The sequence below is a fragment of the Palaemon carinicauda genome, chromosome 25 (genome assembly GCF_036898095.1).
Source record: "Palaemon carinicauda isolate YSFRI2023 chromosome 25, ASM3689809v2, whole genome shotgun sequence".
Taxonomy (NCBI): domain Eukaryota; kingdom Metazoa; phylum Arthropoda; class Malacostraca; order Decapoda; family Palaemonidae; genus Palaemon; species Palaemon carinicauda.
The window spans coordinates 6,669,671-6,683,342 of NC_090749.1; positions in this window are offsets into that span (position 1 = coordinate 6,669,671).

Here is a 13,672-nt window from a genome sequence, read left to right on the forward strand (position 1 = left end):
TTGCAAGAGAAATAACTGTCTTCTCTGATCATTATGCCAAAATTATTCAAATAAGAGAGAAAATTACACAGAAAACAATGTCGTAGGCCTAGTTTTGCGTATCCAAATTCATTCACTTTATCCTAATCGAGAAATAGACGTATTTGGTGTTCGAGTGTCTTCATTTCTAACTTTGACTCTGATTAAGTAGTTATCATTGTAAACCTTTTACAGTTATAGGCATGAAATAGGCATGTGCAAATCAAGTGAATTAGACATAAACAAAATAAAGCACAAGTTAGTAAAATGAAATTATGATTTACAGATTTAAATATAAATTTTACAAACGAAGCCAAAGTCAAATCAAATCGAACGATTGTACTCAGAGACGAACAAGCTTTTGAGTTCGTTCGTCGTGTGCTTTTTTGGTGTTAAACTCTCTCTCTCTCTCTCTCTCTCTCTCTCTCTCTCTCTCTCTCTCTCTCTCTCTCTCTCTTAAATTTGTTTGATCGACATCTATTTCTCTCTGTAGACCTCGTGGCGTAGTGGTAAGCGCACTGAACTCGTAAACTGAGTAACCTAAGGTTTAAAGGTTACTCGTGAATGGCAGAGGCCAGGAACAGGACAATGCCCTAGAGACAGATCACACACACACACACACACACACAACCAAATACTATCATTTCCATTGAAGACGATACCTTAGTGGCGTTAATGTGTTTCCTCAGCTTCTTAAAGTTTTCAGACTTAAAATCTTTGGTTTAATAAACGATGATTATTCATTTTCTTCATATTTTATTCACTAAAGAATTGTTTAGACGAAACTGTGCCTTTTATACATCAGCTTCTACAACTAGATGGTTAATTATGTTGAGATTTTATTCTAAAGAAATTCTAATTCTCAAAATTATAAGTAAAAAGTAAAAAGTTTAAAAATTCAGAGATCTTTAGATTATGAAAAGGATAATGGTTGATTATATATATCTTCTTCTTCTTCTTCTTCTTCTTCTTCTTTTGTGATTAGAAAGAAGGAATGAATTTGAAAAGCTCAAATTAATGATACAAAAATGATGTCATGTAGGCCTACTCACTCTATTATTATTATTATTTTCATTATTATTATTATTAGCCAAACTACAACCCTAATTGGAAAAGCAAGATGCTCTAAGCCCAAGGGCTTCAACAGGGAAAAATAGCCCAGTGAGGAGAGGAAACAAGGAAATAGATGGTAATAATGATAATTGGAATTCTATAAAATGAATAATTTTGAAAATAAATACATCTGATTTCGAAATAAAAATAAAAATTGAGGTTAAACTTTTGGAATACGAATTATGGTCAGACTCTCTCTCTCTCTCTCTCTCTCTCTCTCTCTCTCTCTCTCTCTCTCTCTTTGGGACAAAATAGTTTTATTTAATAAAACTATTTTGTCCCAAAATGACGCTTGGCATGTTTCTCGACTGAAAGAATCATATAGAAAATATCTATTTTAATGTTACTCTTCTTAAAATACTTAATATTTCCTTGCTTCTTTTCCTCACTAAGCTGTTTTCCCTGTTGGAGCTCCTGCGCTTATAGCATCCTGGTTTCCCAACTAGGTTTATACCTTAACAAATAATATATATATATATGTGTGTGTGTGTGTGTGTATACCAACGAAGTTGGAAGGAGGTTATGTTTTCAACCCCTGTGTGTGTGTGTGTCTTTGTTTGTGAACAACTTCCTGATCACATTTTAATCATAGAGTAATGAAACTATCAGGGATTAACTGTTACGTAAAAAGCTGGAAACAATTAAGTTTTGGAAGGTCAAGGTCAAAGGTCAAGGTCACGGTCAAGTAATAGACCGAGAAATAAGCTGCCGCAGCGGAGGTCTGTGCTCTTCTAAGTGACCCTCAATTATTTATATATGTTACAGTCCGATAGTTTTAAATAATATTTAAATACTGCTTTCCTCACTGGGCTATTTTTTCCCTGTTGGAGCCCTTGGGCTTATAGCATCTTGCTATTCCAATGAGGGTTGTAGCTTGGCTAGTAATAATAATAATTTAAGGGTAGAAGGCTTTACTAAAGTCTATAACAGCTACTATCAGGAGTTTCTTCTTATTTCTATAGGTCACGTGATCTCCTCTACACAGTACTGTAGTATAAAAAGATTGTCTTCTCTTCTACACTCTCATTATCTTCCTCATTTGGGAGTCAAAACAGAAAGAAATATAAGAATTTATGTGATACAAGTCTAAAAACTATATTATTATTATTATTATTATTATTATTATTATTATTATTATTATTATCATTATCATCAAATGGCAGGACAGGTTTAGAAATGAAACTATAATGCAAATTTATTTCTGAAATTATTCAGGGATTCTATTGAAGAATGAAAAAAGTCCTGCGCCAAAATGTCCTGCGCCAGAAAGTCTAGGACAAAAAGTCCTAGACCGGACTGATAGGCTCCCCCAGACGCCGCCCCCCCCCACCCTTAGCTCACACGGATGGTAGGGTTACAGAGACCAAAGAACTTACGAGTTTGAGGGCGACTCGAACTTCCCCCTGGTAATCACCAGGCAGGAACGTTACCAATAAGCAGCAACAAAATTCTATTAATATGACTAGATCTGAGAGTAGTGAGTATAGTGAGATATTTGGAGCTGCTTCAAAGCTGCCAGATATTGCATACAGGGTTAATGAGATGTTTAGTTCTTTTTTTTTTCTTTTAAACAAGTAAACAACAAGTTTCTGTATGATGAAAGATTTAATTTTATGTTATCATTGTTTTTAAACTTCTCTTGTAATTTTTCCTTATTTCCTTTCCTCGCTGGGCTATTTTCCCTGTTGGAGTCCTTGTGCTTATAGCATCATAAAACATCCGTGGAGGTCCTGTAGAGAGTAGGGTTCCCCTGCTGTACAGGACTAGATAAGCAGACCTTAAATTAGAAAGTTAGTAAACCAAGATGGCCACCAGCTGACCGAACGCAAGCTACGATGAAGTGGTCTACTATGTATTATTTATAAGAAGCCTATGGTCTTCCTCCACAACCAACACGAAAAGAAAGGAATGAAATAATTGAGCTACAACGACCATACGAGGAAGATCCAAAGAAAATTGTAGGATTATTTTATTTAGTGAAACAAATATAGAAAAGAAAAAGAAGTATTAAACCTGATGTGAAGGAAAAGACAAAACAGTAAAAGAAGATAAACTTAAGAGGCGCCGTTGCAAAGGCTATGTCTTACCCCCTGAACCAGAACCAGAGACCACCTAGAGATGTGGATACTTTCAATCCACAAAAAGGGAAATAAAATGGAACTAGAAAATAAAAGAGGCTTATTTATCACAAGCATTTGTTCATGAAACTCCGAGAAGAGAGAGAGAGAGAGAGAGAGAGAGAGAGAGAGAGAGAGAGAGAGAGATGTCGCTCTATGGTAACTTGCTCGTTTCCTTCAAGGCCAGAAGGGCGTATGTGACAGTGGAAGGATTTCCTTCTCTATTCCCTTGTCTTTAAGGTCGATGATAACTCATAAGTAGCTTCGATTTACCACATATCAATAGGTGGTCTCTCTCTCTCTCTCTCTCTCTCTCTCTCTCTCTCTCCTCTCTCTCTCTCTCTCTCTCTCTCACATTATTCAATGTTTTATTCGTTTATATTATTAGCTGTTGTCGATTCCAAAATAGTCATAAACCGAAATTTCCCGCCTTTACTTCCCATCAACCTCTCGCCGAGTCGATTGGCTTTGACTTCGACTTCATTTTAAAAAATTCCAACTTATGTAAGTAACGAATACAATACAATAGGTAATTCCAGAATTATTTATATATTACGTGTAGGTAAAACCTATTAATTTTCGGCTAATGTTGCCCCAAGAAAAGAGTGATATAATAGCTGCTTATGTTAAATTGAAGTCAAAGTCTCAGTCATGCGAACTTGAAAGCCTTTATGAACCCAAGATCACGTGATATCTTCTGTCAACATGTTACTCAGATTCTTCTGAGTCTCGGAATCATTTGTCTGAAATCTGGTTTGATAATTTAATTGCTGTAAACGTCGTGCAAGCAATTGAAAGAGTCTCTGTTGCTTGGAAATAACAGATAATCTCAAGATTGCATCTAAATAATCAGTAGTCTCACTTATGAACCACCGCCTTGCTACGGACTAGACTCCCTGCACCGTCGCCAACACCTTTGGACACACACTATTTCATTTATCTATTAGTTTACCTTTGAAAGCTGGAAACAACAAGTAAAGCTGTATAGAGAGAGAGAGAGAGAGAGAGAGAGAGAGAGAGAGAGAGAGAGAGAGAGAGAGCATTCTTCTCCCAAGTTATAGCGAGCATATTATGTCCAGCCTCTTCCATCATTCATGATAGATTTTGTTATCGAGTCCGAATGTATTTTATATGTTAATATACACTTTCCCAACTGCAACAGTATCAAAAACTGTCTCAGTCAAACTGTTTAGACTGTCAAACTGCGAGCAATGACAGTCCTGGCAGACAGCTTGCTGAGAGAGTGGTCGGTCAGTCACTATGTTAGCCACTAGCGAGACTCGGACTCAGCTATCCGCAATCAGGGACTCGCTCACACACAAACACACAAAGTATATGCAACAAGAGAGAGAGAGAGAGAGCGAGAGAGAGAGATTGGTGTATCGACATGATCAGCAAAGCTGTGCTAAGTCATGACCACCCATACGAGATTGATTTGCTGTGAGCGAGCACACTAAAGTCTCCCACCATCACTAATCCGCACTGGCCAGCGGGTGATGAAAACTGCCTAAACCCAAGATAGGAATAAGGACATGTCTGAGGTCTTTGTCCTTTACTGGATTAGAAACGGCTGCATTTGATGTTGATATTATTATTATTATTATTATTATCATCATTATTATTAAATGCTAAGCTACAACACTGGTTGAAAAAAGCAAGATGCTATAAGCCCAAGGGCTCCAACTGGGAAAAATAGCTCAGTGAGGAAAGGAAATAAGGAGATAAATAAATGATATAAGAAATTATTATTATTATTATTATTATTATTATGAAAATTGGCCAAACACCAAATGCGACTCAAGTCATGTCTGAGGCCTTAGTCCTGCAGTGGACTGCATTTGTTATCCACAAATGGCCAATTACCATATCCTGCAACTTGGCGCCTAAAACCTCTAATTCATTCCTAAAGGGTGAAGCAATATGAAACTATCGCTCAATTCAGAGGAAAATTACTTATTTCATTGAACGAAATAGTGGGGAAATATCGCTCAACTCCAAGGAAACACATAGAGAGGCCCCAGATCGAATGCTTTGGAAATAACAGGTTATTTTGAGAGAAAATCAAACCGAAATCACTTGGGATTTTTTCATTTAGAATAATAATAATAATAATAATAATAATAATAATAATAATAAATAGTTACTTGATTATAATGTCACTCCAAGGACTGCACATTTCTTAGTTAAGAGGAATAATGAGTCACATATAAATGGAAGGTGTTCAACAACCTCTTTGAATCTGAAATTTGTGTGTGTGTGTGTGTGTGTGAACACGTTTGTACAAATTGGTCTAACCTACATATTCATTAGGTTTCCCTTTCCTCTTCAAATAATTTCGTTCAGTTGAACGTGATGTACAGTGCCACATTGCTAGAAACTCTCAATCAATACATCGAAGTTGAACAAATAAAAATGTCAATGTAAAATCTTAGAGAGGATTTGCCGGACAGCCTTTGAAATTCGAAATGGTCTACACACACACACACACACACACACACCGAAAACGTTGGCCTACACTTAATATCTTTTAAAACCTATTACAAGTTATACATAATGAATATAAGATTATGCAAAATGTATAATGTATCATAATTAGTACCACAATAAAACAGGACATTCACACGTCCTACAAATAAGTACAGATTGACCACTGAAATTGAAACGCCATCAACCGTTACCACAGACGCATGGCCATGCAACTTCCCGTCAATTTCCTAGACTTTATTTGGTCCCTTCAACTTTTTCTCTAATCTCAGATCATATTTAATCGTATTTGCTTCTTATCACTTTATATCAAACGTTCCTCATCTAATTCCCTTACTAGTAAAGCTATTCTAAGTTCTACTTAAGATATATTTTAATTAGTTCTTTTCCTTTTCAACCATGTCTAAACATTTATTCTCTCTCTCTCTCTCTCTCTCTCTCTCTCTCTCTCTCTCTCTCTCTCTCTCTCTCTCAACGTGGTTAGAGGGTGTTTTTGTATCATGATCAGCAACTCTATTATAGTCAGGGACATTCATACTAGGTTGGTTTGCTGTGAGCGATCAGACTAAAGTCTCCCACCATCACCAATCGGCAGTTGGCCAGCGTGGTGATGAAACCTGGCCAAACTCCAGATGAAACGACTAATGGCAGCACTGCCCAATAACGTCTCTTTGAAATACCTTCATAAGAATTTGATAAAATTGTCAGACAAATATTGGAGTATTTACTCGAATACAATTTACAAATCATAATACATTGGAAAAGAAATTGGCTTAATATACCTTTGTACATGAAATAGAATGTGCTTGTGGAGAGAGAGAGAGAGAGAGAGAGAGAGAGAGAGAGAGAGAGAGAGAGAGAGACATGCTCTGGTCGGTTCTACTGACAGAGTTTCATGAAGTAGCAAAAATGCTATTCTTAATTCTAGACCGAGACTGGCAGACGCTATGATTTAATATAATATGTAGATATAGATAGATAGATATAATACAGCAACAACAACAAAAACAAATGCAGCCGTTTCTAGTATATTGCTTAAAAAATGCCTCAGACATGTTCTTATTCATGTCTGGGGTTTGGCCAGTTTTCATCAAAACGCTAGCCACTGTGGATAGGTGATGGTGGGAGATTTTTGTGTGATCACTCACAGCAAACCGACCTAGTGTGAGTGGCTCTGACTAGTACAGCTTTGTTGATCAAGGTGATACACAAACTATTTCACCATATTACGGCATTCCCACTCAGAGAAGGTATACACAAAAACGGCTAGATTTGTATATATATATATATATATATATATATATATATATATGTATATATATATATATATATATATATATATATATATCAAGGCACAACTCACCCTCCCACATTATCCACCATAGCTGAAGCTTCATAACGCTGAATCCCCTACTGCTGCTACCTCCGCGGTCATCTAAGGCACCGGAGGAAGCACAGGGCCTATCGGAACTGCGTTGAGTTGAACGATATTTTCATATGATTTCGCCCAATGAAACAAGACATTTTCTTCTGAATTGAGCGATAGTTTCATATTACTTTGCCCTTTTGAAAGAGTTGGAGGTTTCAGGAAAGATTTTGGCGCCAAATTGCAGGATTTGAAAATTGTTTGTTAGTGGATGTGGATATATATATATATATATATATATATATATATATATATATATATATATATATATAGAGAGAGAGAGAGAGAGAGAGAGAGAGAGAGAGAGATTTAATTCTGTTAATCATAACTTTATTTGAGGAATTTATGCTTTGTTTTAGTGTAGGCCTAAGTGACGTGATTTGTAGATGCGTAGGCCCTATTCCATGCCTAAAACCATAAACCTTTACAATGATAACTACTTATGCGAAGTGGAAGTTAGAATAAAAGACATTCGAACACGAGATACGTCTTCTCCCGATTAGGATAAAGTGAATGAATTTGATACGTAAAACTCGGCCTACGCCATTGTTTTCTATGTAGGTTTTCTCTATTGTTTGAATAATTTTGGCTTAATTACCTGAGAAGATAATTATTTTTTTTTTGCAGTTAGTCTAGTAAAATGGGATAGTACTAACATCTACGGCTCGTTGCAATGAGCAGCTTGCTTGGTATGGTAAATATGTGTGCGTGTGTGTGTATGTTTGTACAATGCTAGTACCTTTAACATGTGAGATTTCTAGACGTAAATAAGTCTATTTGAAAATATATTTGTTTGAAAATTTGCCTTTTATTTTATTTCATAATAGTTATCATCAATATGAAATAAAATAGTTTTTATTACCAATGAAATCAAATAGATCGTATTCCTGTCTCCTGAAAGTGTTAGATCCTACCAACTAGTACCAAGTTAATAAACGAAGGTATATTTATAACAAGTTTCTCTACAATCATTAATGGAAATCTTGGAAACCCACACTAAAACCTCGTAAAAAAATGGCCGTAAAACCCTTTTTATTTACATAAGCGGTTGACGAGAGTGGCTGGCACACCCAACCCTTCAACCCTTCCCTCCGCTTTATTGCATAACACCCTTTCGCTCATTTTCACTCTTCTTTCGCAAATTTATCCATTCGTTACATTCCTTTATTGTCCCTATATCTCTCCCTACACTGCATTTCCCCCCTTCCTTCCTACATTACAACCCCCTACATTTTCAGCTATTCGATCTTGTCTTATTACCCCTCTCTCTCTCTCTCTCCCTCTATAACCGTTGGATTGTTGCTAACCGCCATGGCTGCTCTCTCACACATATCATGCACTGTGTCCTCTCTTGCTTTTCTCGAAGATTCTAGAAGCTTCTGTCGCGTTCCCCCTCTCGTCCCCCATACCTCCCCTACCCTACTTTTGAGAGAGAGAGAGAGAGAGAGAGAGAGAGAGAGAGAGAGAGAGAGAGAGAGAGAGAGTGTAGTCTATAATGTAGTTGGTTGTCACAACACATAATATTATGTGTAACGGGACGAGACGTTGGGAGGGACGATTCAAAATTCTATTCGAAAATTCATCCGTCAACAGAACCTAATATTAGCCTTCGGATTCCAATCCAACGTACACTGAACAACGGAAATCACAATATGATCTTTGAGTCTCCATGTATTGTTTGTAGAATCCCAAAGGTTGGACAGCACATATGTAAGAGAGGAAGAAGCGGAAACAGAGAGAGAGAGAGAGAGAGAGAGAGAGAGAGAGAGAGAGAGAGAGAGAGAGAATTATAAATAATATTTTCGCTATAATGCTAAACTAAAGTATAGTCTTTGGTTAGCCTCGCATGTGCCAAATGTAAATGGAACGTCTAATGCAGTATCAGTGTTATTAAGGGGAATAATGTTGTCAGGAGGAAATTTGGCAAGGCTGCCTGCTCACTTATGAAACGTCCATATTTCTATTTTGTTTATATTGTGTCATTTATTGATATTTTCGTTATATTATCTATATTATTTCTCCTACATTATAAAAGGCAAATTTTCAAACATATATATTTTCAAATATCTGGGCATGAATGTGTTCCCATGAGACAGATCTATGAAATATTTTATATTTATATTTAATGATAACGACTTTTGTAATCCACATATTCCTTTTTTACTCGATTTTAGGGAGAGAGATCGAGGTGTTTGTAGAGGCAGTATTATTATTATTATTATTATTATTATTATTATTATTATTATTATCTGCTTGTTGATTATTCTCTCTCTCTCTCTCTCTCTCTCTCTCTCTCTCTCTCTCTCTCTCTCTCTCTCTCTCTCTCTCTCGAAAAAGAAGCCCTCTTAACTATAAATCAAATTAACAGAAAGGATTCCAACTCAGATATAGATATAAAGTGTGACATATTAGATCCAATATTTCAAAGAAATGGCAAGATTCAGAAGTTGCATGAAACCTTGGCCATCCTCACTTCACGCCAGCTGGATTAATCTCAATCGATCAAATTCTGGACCAGGTTAAATATGTTAACCACATTTGACCATCTGAATAAATTCGCATGTATCCGTGGCTGGTCTTTGGCCTTAAAGGTTACAAAATGAATCATTATCATCATCTCCTCCTACGCCTATTGACGCAAAGGGCCTCGGTTAGATTTCGCCAGTGAAGTCTCTATCTTGCGCTAATACTTCTCCATTCATCATCTGCTTCACGCTTCATAGTCCTCACCTATGTAGGCCTGGGTCTTCCAACTCTTCTAGCACCTTGTGGAACCCAGTTAAATATTTGGTGAACTAATTAGATTAAATTATATCAGCAGTGTCTAGGCATTCTTTGTTAGTCCGGCCACATTGACGTCAAGCAGCAAGTTAGCCCCAGCACCCAGAGAAGGTTGGGAGAATATTGTCACACCACACACTTTATTCTTTACGTGACTTTGGTAGGTTTTGCAGTTAAGTATTATTTTGGGAATTCATAACAAGTAGGGAATATTTTTCACGAGTTATTTATTTGATCTCAGTATCTACAGATTTTTCAGATTATACCATATCCAACAAATTTTGTGGATTTGTGAACAAAGCCCTCAGAAGGATGTTGGGAGTTAGATGGCAGGACAGGATTAGAAATGAAACTATAAGAGAGATTGATTAATGGAGTGCCATATGTGGATGAGATCATGGTGAGGGGTAGATGGAGATGGTTTGGGCATGCTCTTCGCATTCCCCGAGAGAGATTAGTTCACCTAAGTTTCAACTGGGCTCCACAAGACACTAAATGAGTTGGAAGACCCAGGCCTACATGGCCCAGGACTATGAAGCATGAAGATGATGAGGAATGGAGAAGTATTGAGTTAAAAGCTCAAGATAGAGACGACTGGCGAAATCTAACTGAGACCCTTTGCATCGATAGGCGTGGGAGGAGGAGGAAATAATGATGATTTATTTAATGTATGAGTTTAGTGTAGTCACGCTGTACCCTGTATAGACTTATGTAAGACTCTCTGCATCGCCCTCTCCGGCCTACTGGAAACGTCCCGGTCTGGTGTTCGGCCAGACTAGTGTTCGAGACCCGGTCAAGCTCAATGGCTTCTTACAGTCTCTGCAACCCCACCATCCTTGCGAGCAAAGGATCAGGGGTTTTGGTGGAGCTTATAGCTCTACCTGTTGAGTCATCAGCAGCCATTAGCAGGCTTTCCCTGGTCCAAAACATTGGTGGAGAGGTGTCTTGGGCACTGATCATATGTTTATGTAGTCACTCCTAAGGCAATTACACTGTCCTTTTCATCTGCCACTCATGAGAGGCCATTAAACCTTTCAACCTTTCTTGCTTAGAGGTATACTCGAGCACACTATTCTATGTTATTTCTCTTACTCGTGTTTTTTTTTTCTTTTTTGAAGTTTTAATAGTTAACATATGAATTATTTATTTTAACGTTGTTACGGTTTTTAAAATATTTTATTTCAATGATTAACTACTTCTCTTGTAGTTTATTTATTTCCTTATATCCTTTCCACACTGGGCTATTTTCCTTGTTGGAGCCCTTGGGCTTATAGCATCTTGTTTTTCAAACTAGGGTTTAAGCTTAGCAAGTAATGATAATATTAATAACTCCTCAATTTCAAATTCCCCCTGACCTTCGTTCCTGCTCCCTTTATTCCCTCTTGATGTCCATCCAATTTTGAACAGAACAGTACCATCAGGGATATTAATTGGGGAAGGTAAATAATATAGAGAAATGAGGTTAGCAGTTGCTTATAAAGAGCATTCTTAATACTGAATATGTTGGGCGGAGAATTTTCTATATTTTGTTTGAAATTTTGTCATTTCCATTATTTTGGTAAAGGCTGTTATAGGGAGAGAATAAGTTATTATTATTATTATTATTATTATTATTATTATTATTATTATTATTATTGTGAAGCCACAACCCTGGTTGGAAAAGCAGGATGCTACGGTAAACAGCTCTTCTAGGAGAAGGACACTCCAAAATCAAACCATTGTTCTCCAGTCTTGGGTAGTACCCTAGCCTCTGTAGCAAGGTCTTCCACTGTCTAGGGTTAGAATTCTCTTGCTTGAGGGTACACTCGTGCACAATATTCTATCTTCTTTCTCTACCTCTTTTTTTTAGTCTTTATAGGTTGTATATATATTTATTTTAATGTTAATGTTTTTAATATTTTATTTTTCCCTGTTTCCTTTCCTCACTGGGCTGTTTTCCCTGTTGGAGACCTTATAGTGCTTATAGCATTCTGGTTTTCCAACCAGTGTTGTAGCTTAGCTAATAATAATAATAATAATAATAATAATAATAATAATAATAACGACAACATCTTGCAACTATGTTTATGGTTTCAATTTTGTACTGCGTGCTATTTTCCCATAGCTGTGACTATGAGGTGAATGCCTCCCCGGACCCAAGGTTAAAACATACAATTCCTACATCCAACAATTTAATGTAATTATACCATAGAAAAAAATGGCCTTTCACTTTTGTACATACATACATATACCAAAGGCACTTCCCCCAATTTTGGGGGGTAGCCGACAACAACAAGAAACAAAACAAAAAGGGGACCTCTACTCTCTACGTTCCTCCAGCCTAACCAGGGACTCAGCCGAGTTCAGCTGGTACTGCTAGGGTGCCACAGCCCAACCTCCCACATTTCCACCACAGATGAAGCTTCATACTGCTGAGTCCCCTACTGCTGCTACCTCCGCGGTCATCTAAGGCACCGGAGGAAGCAGCAGGGCCTACCGGAACTGCGTCACAATCGCTCGCCATTCATTCCTATTTCTAGCACGCTCTCTTGCCTCTCTCACACCTATCCTCCTATCACCCAGAGCTTTCTTCACACCATCCATCCACCCAAACCTTGGCCTTCCTCTTGTACTTCTCCCATCAACTCTTGCATTCATCACCTTCTTTAGCAGACAGCCATTTTCCATTCTCTCAACATGGCCAAACCACCTCAACACATTCATATCCACTCTAGCCGCTAACTCATTTCTTACACCCGTTCTCACCCTCACCACTTCGTTCCTAACCCTATCTACTCGAGATACACCAGCCATACTCCTCAGACACTTCATCTCAAACACATTCAATTTCTGTCTCTCCATCACTTTCATTCCCCACAACTCCGATCCATACATCACAGATGGTACAATCACTTTCTCATATAGAACTCTCTTTACATTCATGCCCAATCCTCTATTTTTTACTACTCCCTTAACTGCCCCCAACACTTTGCAACCTTCATTCACTCTCTGACGTACATCTGCTTCCACTCCACCATTTGCTGCAACAACAGACCCCAAGTACTTAAACTGATCCACCTCCTCAAGTAACTCTCCATTCAACATGACATTCAACCTTGCACCACCTTCCCTTCTCGTACATCTCATAACCTTACTCTTACCCACATTAACTCTCAACTTCCTTCTCTCACTTTTGTAAAATCTAAATTTGACTGTGTGAGATTTTGAAATCACAGTTTCTCCCTACCTAAGAGGCCAGTAGCGCTCTCTCTCTCTCTCTCTCTCTCTCTCTCTCTCTCTCTCTCTCTCTCTCTCTCTCTCTCATGCGTAATCACTATATATTAACCAATTTTGTGTAGTATAGTCTATCCGTCCAAGAGGAACATTGTTTGCCTGAAATACTTGACTTCAAAGAATGTGTTTTTACGTACAACAAGAGTGATAAATGATAACCTCGTAGATTTCATAATTGTGTTCGTGTGTTGTTGTCATTCATTTCCATTATTTGAATCTTGAGTGTCAGAATAAGAAAGTTTCATTATTTCCAGTTAGTTGTGTTAGACATTTCTCTGTTATATCCTATAATTCATTTCTCGCTTTCTGATTCCCCACTTGCACAGAACTCTCTCTGTCTCTCTCTCTCTCTCTCTCTCTCTCTCTCTCTCTCTCTCTCTCTCTCTCTCTCTCTCTCTAAAATAATATAGGTGTCCTTATCATCATCATCTACTCGTATTAACGCAAAGGGCCTCAGTTA